This window comes from Lipophrys pholis (genome assembly GCF_963383615.2).
Source record: "Lipophrys pholis genome assembly, contig: SCAFFOLD_28, whole genome shotgun sequence".
Lineage (NCBI taxonomy): Eukaryota > Metazoa > Chordata > Actinopteri > Blenniiformes > Blenniidae > Lipophrys > Lipophrys pholis.
Window position 1 is genome coordinate 173,545 of NW_028292088.1, and position 13,894 is coordinate 187,438.

At 48.1% G+C, this 13,894-nt stretch overlaps 1 protein-coding gene across 3 annotated transcripts in view; it reads right to left on the minus strand.

Annotated features, from left to right (window-relative positions):
• Positions 1-5,876, minus strand: part of gbf1 (golgi brefeldin A resistant guanine nucleotide exchange factor 1) — a 142,566-nt gene extending 136,690 nt beyond the window's left edge. For all 3 annotated transcript variants that reach the window (XM_080493904.1, XM_080493903.1, XM_080493902.1), the window contains exon 1: positions 5,659-5,876. The gene's annotated coding sequence lies outside the window, so the exon portion shown is untranslated. The remainder of the gene's footprint in view (positions 1-5,658) is intronic.
• Positions 5,877-13,894: the final 8,018 nt, after the last annotated feature.

Here is a 13,894-nt window from a genome sequence, read left to right on the forward strand (position 1 = left end):
GCGTGGAGTAGGACGCAGCTTCACGGAGGTGTGAATCTCCTGCTGACAGCCTGGAGGAGCTGCTGCTCATTGTTCTGATGTCAGAGCTGTTCTCCTCCCAGAGCTGGAGTCTGAAAACACTGAGGTCTGGCTGCAGAGCGCCGCCCTGCTGGACTACGGCTCTGCTAACATCCACGTTGCTGCGTTGCTTAGCTAAAATTCACGTTGCTGTGTTGCTTAGCTAACATTGCACATTGCTGCGTTGCTTTGCTAACATCCACGTTGCTGCGTTGCTTAGCCAACATTCACGTTGCTGCGTTGCTTAGCTAACATTCACGTTGCTGCGTTGCTTAGCTAACATTCACGTTTCTGCGTTGCTTAGCTAACATTCACGTTGCTGCGTTGCTTAGCTAACATTCACATTTCTGCGTTGCTTAGCTAACATTGCACATTGCTGCGTTGCTTTGCTAACATCCACGTTGCTGCGTTGCTTAGCCAACATTCACGTTGCTGCGTTGCTTAGCTAACATTCACGTTGCTGCGTTGCTTAGTTAACATTGCACGTTGCTGTTGCTTTGCGGTGTTTTGAGTGTTAACTCCGTCCAAACAGCAACAAGTTGTCATGACAAGTTGGACAGCGCAGTGCTATCACGTTAGCCTGCTAGCTGGCAGCAAACTGTGGACTGGATCTCCTGACTAGAACCTGAACTCTAGTGTCCCTGTTCAGGAAGAGTCTCAGAGCTCCTATCTTAGCCTCAGAGTTCCCAGCAAGGAACCTCAGCTTCAAAGTGGTTCAGGAAGGTTCTAAGAGCAACTCTGATCAAGGAGCTGACAGCAACTTTGATCTTAGTGAGGAGGAGTGGTCAACCCCGTTGCTAGGTAAGATGCAGTCTGCTGAAAGCTGATTGGTTGTTAGAGAAAGGCAGAAAGAGAAAAGCCTCTGTGCTCCTCATGATGAATGGAGAGTAAAATTAACCCTTCAAATATTAAAAATGTGGAATCATGAATTATTCTGTCAAGATGATGAAACATTGATTTGATGATTGTAATCTTTTCCGTCAGCGCTGGTTCTTTTGACCTCTTAATGTGTTATAATGATATTCATGATGGAGGAGAAGCAGCATCACCACTTCCTGTGATTTACCACCAATGTGGGGCTGTGAAAGAACCGGAACGGCAGAGCCAGTCATCACCCTCACCTGGAGACAGGTACCAGTGTACTGCAGCTCACCTGGAGACAGGTACCAGTGTACTGCAGCTGCAGCTCACCTGGAGACAGGTACCAGTGTACTGCAGCTGCAGCTCACCTGGAGACAGGTACCAGTGTACTGCAGCTCACCTGGAGACAGGTACCAGTGTACTGCTGCTCACCTGGAGACAGGTACCAGTGTACTGCTGCTGCAGCTCACCTGGAGACAGGTACCAGTGTACTGCTGCTGCAGCTCACCTGGAGACAGGTACCAGTGTACTGCAGCTCACCTGGAAACAGGTACCAGTGTACTGCTGCTCACCTGGAGACAGGTACCAGTGTACTGCTGCTCACCTGGAGACAGGTACCAGTGTACTGCTGCTGCAGCTCACCTGGAGACAGGTATCAGTGTACTGCAGCTCACCTGGAGACAGGTACCAGTGTACTGCAGCTCACCTGGAGACAGGTACCAGTGTGCTGCTGCAGCTCACCTGGAGACAGGTACCAGTGTACTGCTGCAGCTCACCTGGAGACAGGTACCAGTGTACTGCAGCTCACCTGGAGACAGGTATCAGTGTACTGCAGCTCACCTGGAGACAGGTATCAGTGTACTGCAGCTCACCTGTAGACAGGTATCAGTGTACTGCAGCTCACCTGGAGACAGGTACCAGTGTACTGCAGCTCACCTGTAGACAGGTACCAGTGTACTGCAGCTCACCTGGAGACAGGTATCAGTGTACTGCAGCTCACCTGGAGACAGGTATCAGTGTACTGCAGCTCACCTGTAGACAGGTATCAGTGTACTGCAGCTCACCTGGAGACAGGTACCAGTGTACTGCAGCTCACCTGTAGACAGGTACCAGTGTACTGCAGCTCACCTGGAGACAGGTATCAGTGTACTGCAGCTCACCTGGAGACAGGTACCAGTGTGCTGCTGCAGCTCACCTGGAGACAGGTATCAGTGTACTGCAGCTCACCTGGAGACAGGTACCAGTGTACTGCAGCTCACCTGGAGACAGGTACCAGTGTTGTGCGTTGGCGTCATTAAATCACTGTTGATAAATAAACGGAGAACCTCTTTCCTTTCTCTTTGTCTGTCCACCATCTTGTCTGTTTAAGAAGCTCCTCAGCAAGAAAGAGCTGGACATGTCCCAGAGTTTAGATCACAGTCTATTACAATATCTGATTTAACTTTTAACATTTATCTCCAGATGTGAACGGAGAGTTTGATAATGTTTCTCCTCTGCAACAAAAAATAAAACACACTCCTTTTTTTTAACGAATTAGGTGTTGTCATGTGAAACGTCGTGTAAACGGGGCCTGAAATGTAATAAACTGATCTAAATGACTCACAGTTCAACATTAAGGCCCGTTTCCACGACAACACCTGATCTGTTAAAAAAGATAAAGAGTGTGTTTCCACTGCAGCAGGGACACAGAGACAACAATGTAGTTAGTATGCCGGTCCACAGGAGGGCGCTCTTGCTTGATTTTGTAATGAAACCACACAGACGTGTGCAGAGAAGAAAACACTATAAAGGTGAAGAAAATGAAGAGAACCTGACATCCTAGTGGACTGATGAGGAATCGGACCCTCTCAGGGACAGTCTCAACTAGTAAACTACTGATAAAGACGATAAAACTAGAATATGACCACGAGTCAAACCACTAGGGGGCGCCATGTTTGTTTACACGTGGATGAGCAGCTGGGAGCCGGAGATGCTCAGTAACAGGCTCCGCCTCCATGAGGCTCTACAGGAGGGAAGAGAGGCCGTGAAAGAATCTTTCCAACTTGGGAGCCGGATTAGAAACTTTGCGGATAGAGTGGATCAGAACACTGGTGTCGTGTAAACAGAACCTCCAAAAGTGAAGACAGTTTAGTGGACACACTCGTATCCGTTGTGTAAACGGGGCCTTGAGGCGTGTTTCCACCACATAAAAAGTGTGGGAACGGTCCGGTATGGTCCGGTACAGTTCAGGTTTCCACCGCAACAATTTGGGATTTTCCAGGAAATCCCGCTCCAAAGGTGGAGGCTTCTCCGCACCCCTCCGTCAGGGTGTTCAGGACCATGGAACGGTTTGGTTTTGAGGAGCAGTTTGCTGATTGGTCAGTGATTTAAGACACGCCCTCAATATTCTAATATGTGGCTGTATGAATCCTCTGTCGTTACCAGATTCAGCTTTGCATTTTGATTTTTTCGTTTAGTTTTTGCTGCACAACTTTCATGTTGGACCCTAAAGAGAAGACGTGAGGCAGGACGGAGACCGGGACTCTGGAGCAGACGCTACGGCCGGAACCGATGCTCTACCGAGTCCACTTGCCACGTCACGTCACTTCGCATCGTTGGCCGGTGCTCTATGCCGTTTCCCCGGCACTGGAATCTGCCGGTGCGCCAGGATGCTGGGGCTGGTCCGAGCCCCGGTGTCTGTCCTGGCATCGCGTCCACCATCTCTGCCTCCATGCGGAAGTTGCAGCCGTCACAACCAGCAGAGCGACACCGGCACCGACCGGCTTTGTGACCCCAGAGTGGCTCCGGAGTCACAAAGCCGGGGCGACATTTGCTCTCTAAGAACCAACACGAAGTTGTGGCTGTCATGTCGCCGGGGACGGCGCCGACCGGCTGGCTTCCGCTCTCTAAGAACCAACATGTCATGTCGCCGGGGACGGCGCAGACCGGCTGGGTTCCGCTCTCTAAGAACCAACATGTCATGTCGCCGGGGACGGCGCCGACCGGCTGGGTTCCGCTCTCTAAGAACCAACATGTCATGTCGCCGGGGACGGCGCCGACCGGCTGGGTTCCGCTCTCTAAGAACCAACATGTCATGTCGCCGGGGACGGCGCCGACCGGCTGGGTTCCGCTCTCTAAGAACCAACATGTCATGTCGCCGGGGACGGCGCCGACCGGCTGGGTTCCGCTCTCTAAGAACCAACATGTCATGTCGCCGGGGACGGCGCCGACCGGCTGGGTTCCGCTCTCTAAGAACCAACATGTCATGTCGCCGGGGACGGCGCCGACCGGCTGGGTTCCGCTCTCTAAGAACCAACATGTCATGTCGCCGGGGACGGCGCCGACCGGCTGGGTTCCGCTCTCTAAGAACCAACATGTCATGTCGCCGGGGACGGCGCCGACCGGCTGGGTTCCGCTCTCTAAGAACCAACATGTCATGTCGCCGGGGACGGCGCCGACCGGCTGGGTTCCGCTCTCTAAGAACCAACATGTCATGTCGCCGGGGACGGCGCCGACCGGCTGGGTTCCGCTCTCTAAGAACCAACATGTCATGTCGCCTAGGACGGCGCCGACCGGCTGGGTTCCGCTCTCTAAGAACCAACACGGACGTTCGGCTGCAGCTCTGTGGCTGCAACAAGTGAACAAGTCCAACTAGTGCAAAGCCAGGATGTAAACAACCACAGAGGATTCATCAGGTCCAGGTCTGTCGCCCCGGTTACTGTTGTCACGTCACATATCTGCGGAGCTGTAAACCCCACCTACATTGTAACCCTCCCTCGGCGGTGGAAACACCACCCTAATTTCAATGGGGGTCTGCTTTGCCGTAGCGCTCTGAAGCGCGCCCTTCCTTCCCTGCACTTTTTGTGCGGTGGAAACGTGGCTATAGACACACATAAGGTTTCTTCAACTGTTTAAATATCATATATTCATACAGCAGAGTATTTTGAAGAGGGCTATGGGGGAACTGTTCAGGGGAGTCAAACATACGGCCCGTGGGCCAGAACGGAGCCGGCAGAGGACGGACTCTGGCCTGTGGATGACTGTACCATGTAAACATGTCCCTTTTCAACAGTGGCTGTGATTCATCAGTTCTTGGGTGGGCCTCTCAGTACCAGAGTAAGTGAGAATGAAGGTGGAGCGATCAGCAGTGACAGATATCTGATCGTTAGCAGAAGTGGTGTAAAGATTAGATTGATATTGTGAGGATGAATTTGTGTCAATGCACATGAGACATGATATTTCAGCATGAACATGAAGAAGTCAGTGCTAAACACACCAGTCGTTGCTGTTTGGAGGCTTTTCATTTAGAACAAAAAGCACCTGTTTCTGTTAGAAAGTCCATATTGATCAGAGTGTATTGACTTGGTTTGAAAACCCCTTCAGCTGATGAGACATGATTCAGTGTGAAGGTGTTGATGATGTGGTTTGACTCTGCTAATGCATCATTTACATTGAGCTGAATGGTTTCCTGACTTTAAATCCGTTTGTCACCCTACTGTGGATCAGACACTTATGTCTATACTTGTAGTTTGGATGATATATTGATCAGTTTGATCAGATTGTCCAGCCTTTCCTTTCTTTCCTTGCTGCTAGCCACCTAGCTGCCTGTGCTAGCCTGCCCGCCGGCTGCAGGCTCCATCGTCCAGCCCTCGGACTGCTCTGCTTCACCTCCTCCTTCACTTAACCTACACCCGGAGAGTCCCACACCCACAGGCCCGGGCCCCCGGTGCTCCACGGACGGTGTTATTACCTTTATATTACCTGTGTGAGGCTGATGTGTCGAAGATGGAGTCCTGCTGTGGCTAATGCTAGCCAGCTAGCCGGCTAACAGTGAATGAAGACGAGCAAAGATCAGCTGAAAACGATAAAAAGACGAAGAGAAAATGTCTGTCATTCCACAGGGGGATGAAGGGATGTGTCCAGACGTCGTTACTTCATCGACCGTGCAGAATGGGCTCCATGGGAGAAGAAAAAGTAGAGTTTTGTGTAGCTGTCAGTTCTTCTGGTAAACACACTGACGTGGAAAAGCTCTGCGCTCTCAACCGAACATGACTCGTTTTGATTGACGTGAGGCTGGAAGGATCGATTCATGAGTCATCAGGACCTGGATTAAAACTATATATCTCACATGTGGTACACTTCTACTCGTACCATTATTATAATCACATCTAAATACAGGATTGTTGAAAAAATACGTTTTTATTTAATCACACGTCAAGAGGGCGGGACAAAGAGCGCCCTAGGGCAGCAAGGTAGGTTGCACAGAGCTGATGACGTCAGAAGGACCTGGCTCTCCACTGAAAAGTCCAATTTAACCAATAAAACCTCTTATTTAATCTTCAAAACTTTCTCCTAACTACATCTGCACTGGATATCCGTTGAACAGTCCACAGCCTCTTTATCCAGCTCTCGTTTTAGCTTCACTAACTTTCTTCTGCCTGCATCAGAGGTCTGCATTATGCGTGATTAGACAGTCCTACTTCATTAAAGTGTTATACAAATAAGAAATTAATGTGTCTTCTAAACTTCTGATTGTACATGTCCAACTGTTCAGTGTTTTAGTATTTGTTGCACAACTTGCTAACAGCTTAACAACAAAGTTCAGAACAGCTGTGTGATCCATGAAAAGACCAGTAAATGTCCTGGTTCTTTAGACTTGGTATTTAAACAGTCCTCCTCATCATGTTGTTCACATTTTGATCTGAGGAGACCAAGACCACACCAACAAATGATCAATAGAACCCAGACATTGAAGCTTCAAACAGGACGTTCTCAGACGAAGAGCCCATTGAGCTCAGAGTGTCATCAGCATGTTGAACAGAGCTTCAGGGAGACTGGAAGAACCCCAGAAAGACATAGGAGTGGATCCCGTTTGTCCACATCTCACACTGATGACGGCTTCAGTACCGACATTCATCATCTGGTCCCTGTGGAACCAGATGATGAATGTCAAGCACATTTAGGGGGCGAGAGGCACCAAGTGTGATGTCTTTCATACATTAAATTAAAATTACACCAACTCAGTGCATTGTGAACATGTTCAATTCAATTCAACTTTATTTATAGAGCACCAAATACATCACAGTCATTTCTAGGAGCTTCTAACAGAGAAAAGAGAAAAACCAACTAATCCACAGGAGCAGCAGATTGATTTGTGACTGTGGAAAGAAAAACTCCTCTAACAGGAAGAACCTTTGTAGAACCCAGAGTCAGAGGTGTGTGTGTGTGTGTGTGGGGGGGGGGGGGGGGGGGGGGGGGGGGGGGGGGGGTAGAGGAGAGGAAGGGATAGGATAGACCGGGAGATAGATTGGGGGATAGAGGAGAGGAAAGGAGAGGATAGACAGGGGGATAGATTGGGGGGTAGAGGAGAGGAAGGGATAGGCTAGACCTGGAGATAGATTGGGGGATAGAGGAGAGGAAAGGAGAGGATAGACAGGGAGATAGATTGGGGGATAGAGGAGAGGAAAGGAGAGGATAGACAGGGGGATAGATTGGGGGATAGAGGAGAGGAAAGAAGAGGATAGACAGGGAGATAGATTGGGGGATAGAGGGGATGAAAGGAGAGGATAGACAGGGGGATAGATTGGGGGATAGAGGAGAGGAAAGATAGGATAGACAGGGAGATAGATTGGGGGATAGAGGAGAGGAAAGGAGAGGATAGACAGGGGGGTAGATTGGGGGATAGAGGAGAGGAAAGGAGAGGATAGACAGGGGGGTAGATTGGGGGATAGAGGAGAGGAAAGATAGGATAGACAGAGAGATAGATTTGGGGATAGAGGAGAGGAAAGGAGAGGATAGACAGGGAGATAGATTGGGGGATAGAGGAGAGGAAAGGAGAGGATAGACAGGGGGATAGATTGGGGGATAGAGGAGAGGAAAGATAGGATAGACAGGGAGATAGATTGGGGGATAGAGGAGAGGAAAGATAGGATAGACAGAGAGATAGATTTGGGGATAGAGGAGAGGAAAGGAGAGGATAGACAGGGAGATAGATTGGGGGATAGAGGAGAGGAAAGGAGAGGATAGACAGGGAGATAGATTGGGGGATAGAGGAGAGGAAAGGAGAGGATAGACAGGGGGATAGATTGGGGGATAGAGGAGAGGAAAGGAGAGGTTAGACAGAGGGATAGATTGGAGGATAGAGGAGAGGAAAGGAGAGGATAGACAGGGAGATAGATTGGGGGGATAGAGGAGAGGAAAGGAGAGGATAGACAGGGAGATAGATTGGGGGGATAGAGGAGAGGAAAGGAGAGGATAGACAGGGAGATAGATTGGGGGGATAGAGGAGAGGAAAGGAGAGGTTAGACAGAGGGATAGATTGGAGGGTAGGATACAAACCTTGGAAACCCACCCTGGTTCAGGTAGGGGAGGTAGAGAGAGGTAGAGAGAGGTAGAGAGAGAGGTGGTCTTGAGTAGAACCTTAAAAGTAGAGCCTGTTTCAGCCTCCCTAACTGAAACTGGATCTGGTCCCACATCAGAGGAACCTGAAAGCTGAAAGCTCTGCCTCCATTCTACTTTTAGAAAAGCTAGGAACCTCCAGTAAGCCAGCACTGTGAGAACCAAGAGTTCTTCTGGGGAGACCTGGGACCAGCAGTTCTTTAAGATCTGATGGAACCTGGTTGTTCAGAGCGTTCTAAGTTAGAAGGAGGATTTTAAATTCTCTTCTAGATTGAACAGGGAGCCAATGAAGCGAGGTTAGTATTGGAGGGAGCTGATCTCTGGTGCTGGTTCTGGTCACGACTCTGGCTGCAGCATTTAGAACCAGTTATTGTTTCACCCTGATAATAGGGAGTTACAATAGTTACTCTGGAAGTAACTAATGATGGATTACTTTTTCAGCATCACTCTGAGTCAGCATGGTTCTAATGTTGGAAATATTACGGAGGTGAAAAAAGGCAGTCCTGCAGATTGTTTAATGGTTCCCAGGTTCCTCACAGTGGTACTGGAGGACAAAGTAATACCATCTAGTGGTACTAGATCTTTAGATCGTTTCTCTCTCACATGTTTTGGGACAAATATAATCATTTCAGTTTTATCAGAGTTCAGGAGCAGGAAATTACAGCTCATCCAACCTTTATGTCTTCAAGACGGTTCTAGTTTAGAACGTTGGTTATTATCCTCTGGTTCCATAGATCAATAGATTTGTGTGTCATCTGCATAACAACGGAAGTTAATGGAGTGTTCTTTAATTATATTCCCTACAGGAAGCATGTATAAAGTAAAAAGTATAGGACCTAAGACAGAACCCTGTGGAACTCCATGTTTAACTTCAGCCTGGACTGAAGAGTTCTCCTGAACATGAACGAAGTGGAACCTGTCTGATAAATATGATCAGAACCAATTTAGTGCTGTACCTTTAAGCCCGATGATGTGCTCTAGGATATGTAATAGGATGTTATGATCAATAGTATCAATCTTCTGATCAATAATGTTCTGATCAATAGTATCAAATGCAGCACTGAGATCTAACAGGACCAGAACAGAGACCAGTCCTGTGTCTGAGGCTACGAGAAGATCAATAGTAACTGTGATCAGAGAGTCTCTGAGTTCTGATGAATCTAAAACCGACTGGAAACACTCAAATAGGGTATTTCTGCTTAAATGGTCACATGACTGACTTGTAAACACTTTTTCTAGGATTTTAGAAATAAAGGAAGGTTGGATATTGATACTCAGTGACTGAAACTACTTCCTGTAGGATTTTAGAAATAAAGGAAGGTTGGATATTGATACTCAGTGACTGAAACTACTTCCTGTAGGATTTTAGAAATAAAGGAAGGTTGGATATTGATACTCAGGGACTGAAACTACTTCCTGTAGGATTTTAGAAATAAAGGAAGGTTGGATATTGATACTCAGGGACTGAAACTACTTCCTGTAGGATTTTAGAAATAAAGGAAGGTTGGATATTGATACTCAGTGACTGAAACTACTTCCTGTAGGATTTTAGAAATAAAGGAAGGTTGGATATTGATACTCAGGGACTGAAACTACTTCCTGTAGGATTTTAGAAATAAAGGAAGGTTGGATATTGATGCTCAGTGACTGAAACTACTTCCTGTAGGATTTTAGAAATAAAGCAAGGTTGGATATTGGCCTGTAACTTACTAAGACACCTGGTCAAGGTTGTTTTTTTAAGAAGAGGTTTAACAACAGGAACCTTAAAGGCTTGTGGTACATAACCTGTTATTAGAGATATGATGATCTGATCTAGTGTTGGAAGTACTAGTCAGGGGGAAAATATCTTTGAACAGGTTAGTGGGGATTGGCTCCAGCAGGCAAGTTGTTGGTTTAGATGAAGCCACGATTGAGGAGAACTCAAGGAGCTCTATAGAGTGGAAGCTGGATAACTGGAAATCTGGCTCCACTAACTAGTCTGAAGATGTGGTTGATCGATCCGCCACTGCACTGGGCAGTGAGTCTTTAATTTGATCCCTAATAGTTAGGATTTTGTCATTAAAGAAGTTTACTAAGTCATTACTGCTCAAAGTTAAAGGGATATGAGGTTCTACAGAACTGTGACTTTTTGTCAGCCTGGCTATAGTACTGAAGAGAAATCTAGGATTGTTCTGGTTTTCTTCTATTAAGGAGGAAAAGGAGGTATTTCAGGTTTTGCGAAGGGATTATTTATAGATTAACAAACTATCTCTCCAGGCTGTTCGAAATACTTCTAACTGAGATAAGTACCATTTCTTCTTCTTTAATTTTCCTGCTGATTTCTTTAAAGTTCTTATGACCATTATACCATGGAACTATCCTCCTCTGAGTTGTTGTGTTTATCTTCAAGGGAGCAATGGGATCAAGTGTAGAGCAAAGTAAGGCTGCTGTTCCATCTACAACCAAGTCAGCCTGAGTAGGGCTAATGCTAATGCTAATGCTAATGGTGTGACAGCTGTTTACTGCTGGATCCATGGATGGAACTGAAGTCAGTATTGATGGGAGTACTTCCCTGAAATTGGCTCCAGCATTGTCTGATAGATTTCTCTTATATTTCAGTTTATTTTCCGGGGCTATGAATCCAGTTAATGTAAATTCAAATGTCAGGAAGTGATGAGACAACAGAGGGTTGTGGGGAAGAACCATTAATTGATCAATGTCAATACCATAAGTGAGGACCAGATGAAGCGTGTGATTAAGATAATGAGTGAGTTCATTCACCTTCTGTGAAAATCCCATTGTGTCCAGTAAAGAGCTAAATGCTATGCTAAGGCTCATTGTCAACATGAATGTTAAAGTCTCCCACTATAAGGACTTTATCTGAGCTCAGTACTAAAGTAGAGAGACATTCAGAGTATGGTCCAGGAGGACAGGACACTAGGACAAGTAGAACTGCTGCTGGGTTTTCTGGTCAGAGTCATGAGATCCAGAGTGAGACTTTCAAAGGGTTCTGGTTAGTTTTAGTTCTGGGATCAATAAGAAGACTAGAGTTCTAGATAGATGCTCCTCCTCCTCCTCGTCCAGTTCCTCCAGGGACATGATGGTTAACATGAGTGGTGGGAGTTGCTTCATTTAGGCTGAGATATTCATCTCTTTTTAACCAGGTCTCAGTGAGGGGACAGACATCACATTAGTCATCTATTATCAGATCACTTACAAGTAAAGATTTAGACCATAGAGAAGGAATATTTAACAGTCCACTTCTGATTGTTGTGGGATTTTGTTTACCTCTGGAGGTAGTTTAGATGTTTATCAGATTCCTATGATTAACTCCTCTCCTGTGGGATTCATCTGGTCTTAGATAAAATGGTGGTGGGACAGACACAGTCTCCACAGGAAGGGTTTGGTTGTTAAAGGGTGTTAGAGGGTGAGGGGGGCAGCAGGAAGGGTTTGGTTGTTAGAGGGTGAGGGGGCAGCAGGAAGAAGGTTTGGTTGTTAGAGGGTGAGGGGGCAGCAGGAAGGGTTTGGTTGTTAGAGGGTGTTAGAGGGTGAGGGGGCAGCAGGAAGAAGGTTTGGTTGTTAGAGGGTGGGGGGGCAGCAGGAAGAAGGTTTAGTTGTTAGAGGGTGAGGGGGCAGCAGGAAGAAGGTTTGGTTGTTAGAGGGTGAGGGGGCAGCAGGAAGATGGTTTGGTTGTTAGAGGGTGAGGGGGCAGCAGGAAGATGGTTTGGTTGTTAGAGGGTGGGGGGGCAGCAGGAAGAAGGTTTAGTTGTTAGAGGGTGAGGGGGCAGCAGGAAGAAGGTTTGGTTGTTAGAGGGTGAGGGGGCAGCAGGAAGATGGTTTGGTTGTTAGAGGGTGAGGGGGCAGCAGGAAGGGTTTGGTTGTTAGAGGGTGAGGGGGCAGCAGGAAGGGTTTGGTTGTTAGAGGGTGAGGGGGCAGCAGGAAGAAAGTTTTGTTTTGAGAGCACAGATGAGGATGTAGTTGACAGAAAAGGACAGTAGGGGGTGGTGGTGTTGCCAACAGCAGCCTGAGGAGTCCACGAGGAAGGACACTCGGGGCGTGTCCATGGAATGTAAACAGTCAGTCTGGGGGGGACGAATGTACGTAGCATATTAGCAGCTAATCTGTGACCCCCCCCCAGCATGCTGGGATGAAGTCCGTCAGGAGGAAGAAGGAGGGACGGTTCCAGAACAAGTTCAAGTTATCAACTAAACCTAGATTGTGGTTCTGCAGGCGGAAGTCAGTAACGTGTTCAGGCTTAACATTCTGCTGAAGCGAGCTGAGCCTCGACCCAGTGTGGGAATGGGCCCGGAGATTAAAACAGACTTTCCACAGTGACCTCAAAACTTAAAAAGCTCATTAAAGTCCTTCTTGGTCACTTCAGGTTGCCGGCGGGTCGATGTTGTGGCCTTCATTAAACTGCTGGGTTAGGGTTATGATTCGTTACGTGGGCGATCGAAGGCTCAGACGCAGACAACAAGCATCAATACATGCCATAGTGAGCCGTCCTTCTCACAGACAAAGAAGACCTCGGCCACCACCAGGGACGAGGATGGGCGGATGATCCCAGCAGCCAAGGACTCCCCAATGTAAGTCTCCATGACAAATCTTTCAGGCTGAGAGAGAACGTACAGACGGCCGTGAGGCAGAGTGGTTCCAGGCAGGAGGTTGATGGGGCAGTCGTACGGGCGATACGGAGGTAAGGAGAATGCCTTAGCCTTACTGACGACTAGAATAAAATCATGGTAATCCTCCGGGACTTGGGAAAGGTCCACAGATGCAGAGGGTGAGGACTTCATAGCAGACAACAGGGTTAGTGCTGAGTGCAGTGACTCAGGCAGTGGGTACTCCAGGAACCTATTTCCTCCTTAAACCAATCAATCCTGGGGTTATGAGTTTGAAGCCAGAGGTAGCCAAGGACTAGGTCTTCTCGGCACCGGAGACAACCAGGGTGGAAACTGGCAGGATCTAGATCTTGAAACAAAGCGTTCCGGTTATCTGTAGTCTCTTGGGTATTGGTGATAGTTCGGCTCACCAGTAACTGCTCCTTTTCCCAAACATGTGGAGCACTGGGTGAAGAAGTGCCCCGGCTTACCGCAGTAGAGGCAAACGTTGGTCTCATGATGATGATGTGTCTCCTGTGCGGTGAGCTGGGCACGGGGCTGGTGACGTGGATGAGGGAACCTTGCTTGTACTGAGATTCATTTAACTTCAAGTTCAGAGATCTAGACATGGGTCGTGAGTGCAGAGGGATTGGAGATGAAGGTCCAAGTTGTCCTTCCTGAGTTGAGGAGAAGCAGGCTGAGTGTAACACTGAGTTGAGTCGATCCGAGCCGGGGGCAGAGCTGATTGATCTCCGATAAGTTCCACAGAGCTGAGCGAGAGCTGCGACGAGTGACAGGATTGTTTCCCGCAGGAGTTGGTGTCCTCCTGGGGGGCAGGGAGGCGTGGCTGTACAGCAGTGAGCACAGCAGGTTTCAGGCTGGCTGGAGGGGGGCAAGTCCCTGAGCTGGTCCAGGGATACAGAGTGGATGACTCCAGAGCTGATGAGTGCCGGGCAGAGGGCTTCATTCAACTGCAGGCAGAGAGAAGCAGTCCTTGCTAGAGCAAAGCGGGAGCTGAA